Source organism: Sinocyclocheilus rhinocerous, unplaced genomic scaffold (assembly GCF_001515625.1).
Source record: "Sinocyclocheilus rhinocerous isolate Xijiao unplaced genomic scaffold, SAMN03320098_v1.1 scaffold603, whole genome shotgun sequence".
In the NCBI taxonomy this organism is placed as follows: domain Eukaryota; kingdom Metazoa; phylum Chordata; class Actinopteri; order Cypriniformes; family Cyprinidae; genus Sinocyclocheilus; species Sinocyclocheilus rhinocerous.
Window position 1 is genome coordinate 467,432 of NW_015656630.1, and position 12,420 is coordinate 479,851.

The 12,420-nt window shown below is 35.5% G+C and overlaps 1 protein-coding gene across 1 annotated transcript in view; it reads left to right on the forward strand.

Moving 5' to 3' along the window:
• LOC107720538 (protocadherin-16-like) overlaps positions 1-12,420 on the forward strand; it is a 51,041-nt gene that overhangs the window by 14,593 nt on the left and 24,028 nt on the right. The window lies entirely within an intron of this gene.

Sequence of the window (12,420 nt, forward strand, 5' to 3'; positions counted from 1 at the left end):
AGACGAGTGTGTCTCCCATCATGATGCTGGCGATTTACTCTGCAGCAGAAATTGTTTATAACAATTACAAAACTTGCTGTTATAGTTTGGGTGTCTGGAAACTCAAGGTCACCAACTCTGCCAAGATTTGGATTTTATTTATAACCCTTTTTAAATGGATAGTTCATCTCAAAATCATCATTTACTCACCCTCATGTCATTCAAAACCTGGAACGACACAAAAAAGATCATTTGAAAATCATCTCAGTCAAGTCAGTGGGGTCTAATTTGGTTTGTTCATTAACTTTCAAAATGTTCATTAGTTTTCAAAATATCATCTTTTGTGTTCCACTAAAGAAAAGATTTTTGGGTGAACTATCCCTTTAAGAAGACTCATGTCATGTTACAGAAGGTAACAGATTTGCTCTCTACAGTCCTGTAAATAAAGGCCAAAATAAGTCTTACAGATGCTGTAATCGACTTCCACATAAACTTCTTCATTTCTTCTCTTGGGGTTCTGAATGATTTACCTGAGGCCTGCATACCTTAATAACTCAATAAGCTCAAAAATCTCTGTGCCTTTAAGTCAAAGTGATACCGTATGGAGCACACGTCCATGTTTTTGGGGGAGAACACCATTTGTCTGCCCATGTTTATGAGGCTTTGACAGATCATGCTTATCCACTGAACTCCCCCAGACCAGAGAGGCTGTTAAGCTTTAGCTCCGCCCCTTCCCTTCCAATACTCAACCCATCCTCCCTCATCCAGAATAGCTGTCGTGAGGCGTATGACTGAGCTGCTGCTGTCACTGTGGCGACTGTGTTGAAAAGCATTGTAGGTTATATATTAGTGTCAGTTTATGCTGCACTAATTGTTGTTTGGGTTTTTGGGCGGCTGCGTAATTAAGACCACACTATCTTAGAGGAGACGGCGAGAGGGGAAGTTAGGATGGCGGTGCCATGAAGCCATGTTTCTTCCATTCTTTCCTCCCCCCAACCCCCATCCTCATTCCCTCTTCCTTAGGGCTGGGATCATTTACCGTAAGAGTGTTGAGATGTGAGGCTCGTGCCATTCGAGGTCAGGGGTTGGGGGATGTATGGAAGGAGGAGGCAGCGTTCCTTTAGTTTCTGGCCTGCACTTTGTCAGCATCACTGAAGTAATATCAATAAATCAATGGGTTTGTACTCAAATTATGGGCAGGAAATGACATAAACTACGGTGTGCTTCAAGTATAAGGGTTTGTTGAAATATGTTTTTTTTTTACCCTGGTAGAACATGTTCTTACAGTAGAGCAATGTCTACAGTGGCTGCATTTACACTGGCACAAAAAAATCTGTTTTTTAGCTTGCATCTGACACAGATTGGAATTCGTTGTACACGTGTAAACACAAAAATCTGCACGAGATCAGATTTTTTTGTATCTGATCTGGCCCACTTCCAAATGTGGATTTTAATCGTATACATATCCTATATCTGGACATCCGACCTACGTCTAAACACACATATCCGATTCCCTGCAGAACTCCTTATGCAAGTGCTACACATTTGCCCATAAAGACATTGATTTAATGTTGCATTTTATTGAGATGAAAACTTTATATAGGTAAGAAATGGCACATTCATCAGCTGGTTTTCAACCCCTGCCCTGTGACTGTTATAAATACAACAGCTTTGCTACATTATATTTCTCAGCAATTAGGTGATAACTTTTTAGTTTTTGTAATTTAACCAACAAGCTTCACGCTCGCTCACGCATTCTCTCTCTCATTCATTTAAATAAATATCATCTTGGCACTACTTTATTTCACTAAAGAATTCTACCTCTAACAAGCTGTAGATAAAATAAGAAATGAAAATTACCGTTATTTTCCAGTCTTTATCCGTTCAGTCAGATTTTGTGCTGCAAAACATCCAAGACAGCTGTTGTCCATGCTGGCAAATAATAATAAAAAATAATAATATTTTTTAAGCGTAATCCAAAAAATGTCAGGCGAATACTGACTTTATGAAACTTTCTTGATGTCATTAAAAGAATAATGATTTCTATTATTTATTAGGAAAGAAATAAGCATTTTTTTTTTTACTTTTTATATATTTTCAAAGTCATATGTAACCAGCATACACTACACTCTAAAAAATGCTGGGTTGTTTCAACCCAATTTTGGGTCAAATATGGACTAACCCAACTGTTGGGTTAAAAAGTTAATTTAAAAATGTAACCAAAATTTAACCCAACAGTTGGGTTAGTCCATATTTGACCCAAAATTGGGTTGAAACAACCCAGCATTTTTTAGAGTGTACCACTCAAAAGTTTGGGGTTGGGAAGATTTTTTGAAAGCCTCTAATGCTCACCCAGAATGCATTTATTTGATTAAAAATACAGTAAAACAGTAATATTTTTGAAATATTATTTTGAACTTAAAACAACTATTTATTTCTGTTTTAATATATTTAGGAATTGTATTCATTACTCCAGTCTTCAGTGTCACATGATCCTTCTTGCTGAGTCACATGATCCTTCTTCCATTTCTTGCTGAAAACTGTTGTGCTGTTTAATATTTTTGTAATATTATATTCTTCTCTATTCTCTATGCTTTCTAATCTTTGAATAGAAAGCTTAAAAAGAAGCATTTATTTGAAATAGAAATCTTTTGTAACATTATGAATGTCCTTCTTTACTCTCACTTTTTATCAGTTTAGTGTGGCCATGCTCAATGAAAGTATTAATTTCTTTAAAAAAAAAATAGAAAGGAAGAAAATAAAATATTACTGGCTCCAGACATATGAACAGTAGTGTGAAATGTACTAAGAAAGTTTCTTGGACGCTCTTATTTGTCACTGACCCTGATATAAAATAGTTTTCCTTATGTGTCCTTACACAATATATGAAATATTTTCCTTGTGATGACATGCTCATCTCTTATAAATGGTAATGACATTCTGGAATTTTTTCAAAATGGTTATAATCAGTGCATGTAACAGATGAGTTGCTGTCCCCGGCCAGACCTGATGAGGAACTCTGGCCAGATCTGGGAGAACTTAAGCTCTCAAGGCTCTCTCACATTCATTAGAGGCCTAGCGGGGATGCTAATCAGCCTGCATTTAACAGGATTGGTCCCCAGGCTCCATCAGAACAATCACATGAATCCACTTTACAATGCCTGGAATAGTAAGGTAGATGTGCTTCGGGTGCATTTTAGGATGCATGTTAACAATTCATACAAAAGAAGAGTGACTGTATAAGAGAAAAATCAAACATTTTCTTCAAATTTGCCAGAAATGTGGAACTACACTCTTAAAAATAAAGGTGCTTCACAATGCCATAGAAGAACCTTTTTATATAAATGGTTCCATAAAGAACCTTTAACATCTGAAGAACCTTTCTGTTTCACAAAAGGTTCTTTGTGGCGAAAGAAGGTTCTTCAGATTATAAAAAGGTAAGAAAGAGATGGTTCTTTAAAGAACCTTTGACTGAATGGTTCTTTGTGGAACCAAAAATGGTTCTTCTATGGCATCGCTGTGAAGAACCTTTTGAAGCACCTTTATTTTTAAGAGTGTAAGCAGAAATGGTGTCTTCTAAAATATCCTCTGATGTCCCATTGAGCACATTGCCCCCTAAATGGAGCATGCAAATGTTTCCAAACCTCAGTTGCCAAAGTAGAGGAATGAATTATGTATAACATGTTTGTGCTTTTCTCTTCTGTGTACATACTTCTGCCATGAATTACAAATTGGAAGCAACCAACAAGCACTGCATACACTTCAAAAGCATACACAAGTCTGGAACGAAGACCAAGGCCAGATCCCACAAACTTGTAAAAGGAAAATAAGACTCTTGTGGCATCTTTCAATAGCTATTGGGGGGAAAAAAAATATCCACACTGTACCCTTCCTTCATTGTAAAACCACTAAAATACAGCCTTTTATATTCTCTGTAGTGATGCATAGCTCAGTGCCTCGGAGCGAGATGCTCTTGCCCATACATTTTCTTAAAGGTGCAGCGTGTTACACAAACAGCGCTGAGTGGAGTCAGCCAGTGCGATTTGCAGTTGTTGAGACACAGATCCATTGAGGAAGAGAAGTGGTTGGAATCTGTCCGCTCTCATCTGTTGCCAGTTTAGAGAATGTTCTGGACTGTCCCCGGTCCATCACTGTCCAGCTTAATTACAGCTGTCTTTATGAAAGTTTAATGGCAGAATGGTGTGTTCTGGAAGTCATGAATTTTCATTCATAAAAGAGTTTGGAAGCATTTCTCCTTCTTACTTAGTTTGTGTCTGGGCTTGTGCTTTTTGTATTCCTAATACATGTTTTTTTATGGATTTGTTAGAATTTTAATCTGGCCATTGCTAACAATTTTCCTATTTTGAATGAAATATTGTTTAGGGAATATTCCTCACATTAAATCACCAAAGAGAAAATGTTAAAGGGGTCATATGATGCTTTTTTAAAGATCAATATTTTGTGTATTTGGTGTAACAGATAAAATCATGAAGATCTGCTTTATTATTGCTTTTTGCTCTCAAAACATAACTTTGAATATAATGGGATGTTATGTCTATATAGTATAATACTTGCAGTATTATGGTATTATGGGTCTTATGGTATGTGTTTCTTATAGCAAGCAAACACTTGGTATAAATGAAAACCTTGTTGTTGTTCCATATTTTAGTATCATTATCCCCAAACTGTCCAATTAAAACAACCTGTCACATCCTGTGCACAACATTATAAGAAAGTATCGATCAAAGGTCTACTTGTGCTAATCAATGAATAGTCCATGTGCACTGCAGTCCGCTAATTAACAGTAAAGCATTTATGAACAGTGCGGTCTGCTGATTCATGCCTGGATCAAAGAACAGCTACAGGCTTGCTCCAATATAACCACCTCGCTTTCATCACTTCTTACAATAGACCTCATATTTTAGCACTGGCATATGAGTGCCAGACCAACTTCCTCTTTGAATTTCCATTTGCCAAATGTGTGGGAGGCACTGGCTCTGTCTGGCCTTCATAACATTATATGTCAGTAAAGGCTCCCATTAATTAATAAGACTGTTGGTGGTTAGTCTGGAGTATGGTGGTTAATGATATATTGAATAGGAGAGTTGATTTTATTTATGAGTTATATTGATCTTTGATTATCTGTGATCTGTAATTTTTTTGGATCTCCATAAAATAAAAGTCAATGGACAAAAATAGCTGAAACATTCTCTCTGTGGTGGTAAATGATGTATTGAATAGGAAGAGTTAGGATTTTGATTTATGAGCTCTATTGATCTTTAATGATCCGTCATCCATTATTCATGTTTCCAAGGGAACGGGCTATTTTGAAATATTTAAATTCCCAAACCAATCTATATCAACAGAGTCCAGGCCCTTCCCCTAAAGGGAAAAAAACTTGTTAGATCTACGTTGAATCGTTAATTTTTGTAAATATGTTTAAATATTGATCTAAATATCAATAATGTCTTTTAAAAAAACTGTGTAAATTCTGCGAAGTAGTACATTTTTAACTAACTTTGGTTAAAAGAAGCTAATTTTTGAGAGAAAGGGACTTAGAATCTTGTTGAAAATATGACCTTCTTTCTTTTGTTCTTTGATTTGTTTTTGTATGATTTTCTCTCAAAAAGATATTTTTAAGAATGTTTAAAAGTGTTTTTGTCACTACAGTGAAAGTGGGGTCCATTGTTATTTTGGACCCCATTGACTGCCACTTTATGGACAAAAAACAGTTGAAACATTCTTCAAAATATTTTCTTTAGATGAAATCATTCAGGTTTATAACAAAATCACAAGTAAATTATGAATGTTATACTTTTTTAGATAACTTAAAGTTGCTTGCTGTGCCACACAAAAGTATAGGTCTAGATATACAGGGACTAGATTGGAACGGCGACTTATACATGAGAGCACTTAAAGATAGGCGTGATTTCATCTTGAATCAAACGTACTGCAACTCACAGCCTCTCGCAACCTCTTTGAATAGGATCGGCAGAAAGGTCACGGCGAAGGAAAGGACATCCAGAGCTTAGCTCTCAATTAATCACATCCAAAGCACTGCTGCTTATCTTGATACAGACCTGAGACCTTGTAATAGTGGATTCTTTTACTTATTCTAACCCCTGTGATTTTAAGAAACAGATTCCCTTGGGAACGAAGCGAGAAATCGGAGATTAACCAGGTGATCTTGAATTACAGATATCAAGGGTTGTGTGCATTAGCGAGAAACTCTATAAGTTTGCTGAGACATGTAAAAATAACACAAATTTTCCTGTTGCACAAGCAGTGACCTGTAATAGATCTGTTGTCTTATCTGAAATTGTTTGTGTGTGCCTGTGTTTGGGTCAACGGGTTTATGCCTTCAGTGTTTTGCCTTCAGTAAAAACGCAGATAAATTACAGCATCAACCTCTTGACATTGGATGCGAGCAAGAGATAAACTCAAAGATTAATAATTTAGACCACATGTTAGAGACTGTAAGCAATGGAATAACAAACCATTTATTGCTCTTGTAAAACTGCAGTGACCCAAGACAGCAGACAGTTTTGTTGTAGTTTGCTGTATAAAATTCACATACGTAGACATTTGTCAGCTTGAAATAACTGAAATAGCTACTAGAATTTAGGAAATTCAAACCGTTTGACCCCAAAAGACATTTACAGTGTAATGCAATCACTCACTGATGGTATTTTATATATTTACATATATTTATAGAGCTTGTTTGATGCATGTTAAGATGTTCTAGAAATCTATCTAAATATCCTCGTAAATACACACATATTCTGCTGTATGTGTTTTGTAGTTGCTTTTTTTTTCTTGTCTGGGATGTCATTTTTTCTCTCAAGGTCTTAACTTTATAAAATGGGGTGCAGTGGCGCGGCACCAGGCGAAAAAAGATATTGCACTTTAGTTGCTGAGATAAATTCAGTTATGTAGGTCAAGATAAATGTAACTAATATTAACTAATAAGAAACTGCGGTTTCCTGACTCATTATTTATTGCGCCAGTTTTTGAGAGGTTTTAATGAAAAACATCTACCACATGATCATACTACACGCAACCCTTCAATTACAGATTTGCTCCTTTAATCAGAGTTCATCTGGTTAGTTATTATGGCAGAGATCAGCCTCTTGAGACGTCTGCAACCTAAGAAAGCGATGAATTATGGCGTATGGTGTTCAGTCCTATTAACGTTTGTCCCAAAAGTAGTTTTGGATAGGGAATGGATAGTCTCTCTTCATCCAGACAGAGTTATTGCAATGCTTTCACACAAGTCGAGTTCAGTAATAACAGAAAGACTAAGTGGTGGTTGAAAGTTCTAGTTGCTAGTTGTGGGCTGAATGTGTCTCGACAGTATTGATCTGCTGTGAAAAGCGTAGGGAGATAGTGATTTGTTGCTTGTGACGCTGAGAAGCCCTCAGAGTCTGTCGTTTAATTTATTGATGAATAAGGAATGAAATGATGCAGATGGGAATTCTGCCTCTCGTCAGGACTGTCAGATTGATTGATGCCAGAATGGAAGATGGATTATTGCACGTGTGCAGAAATACTGTATGGCTTTACACTTAATTGCTATTGATGAGTGTGCAGGAAATCTAGACGGCCCACTTTCAGTCTGCAGACTCACTGACCTTCTTTTTGTCTCTTGTGAAGCGTGCAAACTCTATTTATGGATATTTGCCAAATAATTAAATCAATAAATAAAAATATACAATTTCATGTGTATATTATTATTTATTATTAAATTATTTGTTTATATTATTATTTATTGTTAATTGTATTGTGTGTGTATATATATATTTATTTAATTTATATATAATTAACAATTACACAATTAAATAATAAAAATAATCATATAAATGATACATTATATAAATATATATCATTTATTTAATTTATTAAAAATTGCATAATTGATAATATTAAAACTAAATAAATCACATACGTTATACATTATTATACATATTATATAATTTGTTTATTTAATTGTTTGTAGTTGTTAATTGTTAATAAATGTGAATTTAATACATCTTAATTCATTGTTTATAAACAATTCCATAGTTAAATAATAAATAAATCATATAAATTATGCATTCTATTATTGACAACCTTTGATAATGTTCTTTTTTTTATAAATGTATTTATTTATTTAGTAGTTTCATTTATAAGAAAATAAATATCTATATAGGAGAGCAAACATGTCCCACCAAATTACATGCAGATTTTGTGCAGTGTCAGAGAGTGTGAACAATGGATGTGCTTTCATTATCAACTCATTCCCTGAAGATAAGACCTAAACCCCTCAGCACCCAGAGGGCCCGGCTCCTTACCGGGCCCCTTAATGCTTTTTTCACCTGCACCTTGTTTAACGAAGGAGACTTCGTCTCATATCAGTTTGAGATTTGTGCCACCCTCCCAACCTCTCAAACATACACATTCTGTTCAGCCCTCTGAACCCTCATGCCCCATTACCACACACACCTGATCCAATCATCCACAGCTTAACCACAGTCTCTCTTGATGTTTAAATCTTATTCCTTTTTTTTCTAATTCTTTAATACAGTATAAATGATTGGCTCTAGTCTGCTCTGAAAAATGGGGTAGTGTAGAGGTCATACTCACCAGGTGGGCTAGACTTGTCATTTCTATCAGCGTCCTGAGAGCGAGGCCTGGCTAGCACAGCGTCCCAGGACGAGTCATTATTGCAGGTGCTTAATCCCACCCACTTTACCCAAATATCCCAAGAACACAGGCAAACATGGGGCTTTGATTTGTCAGAAAGCTAGTATTTCACCACACGTAATCCCAACAGGAAATAACAGCGGTAATGGGAAAAACAGATGGAAAAGCGTTGACCACTGCAGAGCAGAGCTTGAGCAGCCGTGCTCTCACTTGGACTGAGATCTGGCTCCATCACTGTCGGGCTCCTCAGGACACATCAGTCACAGCAGAAATTCACCTGTTGGTCTATCACTGCACACTTGAAGTATTCCCGTTATACCAGAACACCACAGCAAGCTGCTACGGCGTTCCAGAACGGTACATAAAGTGCATGAATGTATTGTGAAATGTGGACAGCATTCTCTGAGCAGGTGTTTTGATTTTGATTTGTAATAATTGCACCTTAAGTTTTCCCATTTCAGATTTTAAAGACAAGTGGCTTGCTTTTCCATTCCAATATCAAGCTGAGATGCAACTGTAATGCAAAAAAGAATAAAAGGAAAAGAAATCCCATTCTTATTACCATAATGCATCCAGATGTTTTTCTTTTGACCTTTTTTGTAATTCTCATCATTCTCAAAGGTAATGTATAAATATTTTAGAATTTATATTTTTTTATAGAAATAAGATATTTGCATTATGGTAAAATGAATTAGAGTTTATTTTATTTTTATTTAAATGTATTTATTTAAATAATTTTAAAGGTAGTATAACAAAACTGTATCTTGTCATATATAAATACTTTGTGCATTGCACGAATGGTTTTTATTTGTATTTTTATTAACATCTATTTATTTAAACAAATTATATTTTTGCAGTACAACAAAAAAATTATAAATACTTTGCTATTTATATTAGTTTTAGTAATAAAAACTACATTATAATTAATGAGAATGTTTTAATTTAAATCAGTTTGTCTATATATATATATATCTTGATCTATAATTTTTTTATAGATCTAAAGTTTTAGTAATGAGGGTTTTGCAACATTTTTGCAAGTTTTTATATTTTATTTTGTTTTTTATTTAAATCCATTTATTTAAAAAAAATTAAAATGCAGTACAACAAAAACCATCATAATAAATATTGAAATATTTGTCAATTTATACATTTGACATTTTATGCAATTTATACATTTCATAGTAACCAGAATGAGATTTACTGAGGATTTTGGTAACAGCTGACAACTGAACAGGACAGTCATCTTGCAGCCTTTATACTTCCTGTTTTCACAAAATATTATTATTGGGATGAATATTGAAAAAAAAACAAAAAAAAAACATCAGTATCTATAAAGAATAGTTGCCTGACTTTGCTTTTTTGGCCAGATTTCACATCCTCTAGATCTTTTAGATTTTTTATAATCCTCATAAATGGCACCAAGCAATGTTATGAAACTTCTTCCAGAGTCGACCGTATTAAATATTTGCAGGCTCGGCAGAGTCAAAGGTCATTTCCCCTTGATGTTTTGCAAGGAGCCCTTTGTTGTGTTACAGGCATAGGGTCTTCAGGTCTTTCTGGAGTTGATGAATGGGAAGGCTTGTGGACCACCAGAGTAATTTTGTTTACAGAGTGCGTCGTGGTGGGCGAGAGGTCACTGCATTAAGCAGAGTTGAGGGGTCGTGACCTGAACCTTTCCGGTAGCAGGCGCCGTGTTGAGTGAGGGCCTGAGATTCCCGAGTCCTGTATGGCTTCTCTCCTCTGCTTTACCATGTCAGGACTGTAATGTGAATCAGCTGTACAGCTGCAGTTATACGGCCGTGACAATATGAAGAATATCTGTGGTGGTGTGTGAAAAAATGTGATTGCAGTTTCTTTTAACTGTATCATGAGTTCAGCTGATTTACTAGCTTCAAAACAGCAATTTTCATAAACCATAATTCTGCATTTCATGGCTCTCTGGAATGCTTGATTCTGACTGGTCACTTGCTGCATTCTGCAGTCAAATATTTTCTGTATAATGGCCATTAAACTATAATTGTCTGTTTTGCCAGGCGACCACATTTTATGTCTCTTGTATCATTCTGCAGTCTCTTTCTTCTAAATAATGAAATTATGTCAATGTTTCATTGCATTTGTTTACTTATTTGATAAGTAGCTGTGTAATAAGGAGGATAACGCACAGTCAGACGGTCATTATCGCTAAATAAACCCCTTGAGGGTGATACGAGGCTCCTGATCCCCCTGTCTGGGTTTATATTGTGATAATGGCCAGCTGAGTGTATATTATCCCTTACTTAATATCTTCTTAATGATTATATATGAACTGTTAGCAAAGATTTTGGTAGGAAAACGCAAATTGAGAGAAATTTCTCCTGGTGTGTTCAGTTAGTATGAATTTAACCTGATCTCATCCAAAAATTACATGAGTTTTTCTAAAAATCCAACACTGACATAAATATATATATATATATATATAAGATATAAATAAAAAGTGTAATACTATGAAATATTACAATTCAAAATAACTCTATTATTATATATTTTTAGATGTAACTTTTTCCTGTGATGATAAAGCTGAATTTTCAGCATCATTAGTCCAGTCTTCAGTGTCACATGATCCTTCAGAAATTATTTTAATATGCTGATTTGATGCTCAAGAAACATTTCTTATTATTATCAGTTGAAAGCATTTCATATTATTGTAAGTTTAAATCTATTTTGCTGCTTATTTTATTTATTTATTTATTGTGAAAACAGTGTTTCCTTTTTCAGGATTTTGTAATTAATAAAACTTTCAGAAGAACATTTATTTATAATAGTTCTTTTTTTTTGTAACAGTGTAAAAGTTGTTACTTTCAGTTTTGATAAATTTAATACACACTTGCAGAATATAAATATAAATTAATGACACCAAACTTTTGGATGGCAGTATATTTCATTAAGTTACTTTTGACTCCTTCCTTTGCACCCCCCCAAAAAAAAAAGTTTGTCCCGATCCAGACCATCTCTTACACATTTTCCTTACTTTCCACCCTTTAAGTTGGTCATATCACCAACATATCATTGAGGTGCTGTACAGAAACCAGCGCACAGAGAGGGCAACATGCCCAGACAAACAAAGGCTTTTATGATTTGTGGAAGCATAGAGGAAAGAGATCCAAGACATTTTTCCCTTTCCTAGCCTGCAGCAACAGTCCCTGGAATCTCCTGAGAATACGACGAATTCTCTCAGTAACATTTGTCCCTCATGAAAACAGTGTTTTCAGTATTGTATGGCTGCATATGGTATGCATTTGAGGACTCTACGCTTCTGTCCTCACATTAATGTCACCGTAAATTGGCCAAAGCCATTCCCGAACACAAGGCCAGATTTTTCCGCTTGTATCAGTCGTGGCGTCCTTCACCACGAGAAGCTAATGCTGAGTTACCTCCACCTCATTACTCTCTAGAGTCTCCATCTCTCAGCAAGAGTGGCCCTCTTTCCATAGACATTCACCCAGGCATTCAAGGGCAGGGATTGTGAGTCGTAGAGTGGAGACACTTTTCATCCCTGCTGCTCTCTCTCTGTCTTCTCTTGTTTTCCCACTCCACTGTGAGAGATTGATGAGACAGGTGCGGCCAAGAACAGACCGGCTGGCAGTAAATCCATGGTACAATCAGCTAGAGGACAGAGGGAAAGAAAATACAAAGGGATGGGGATTTATGTCTGGAGTGTCTTGGTTATTTAATGGGGCTGCACTGAAGTCTCAGCATTATTGATTAATTATTTTAATGAAA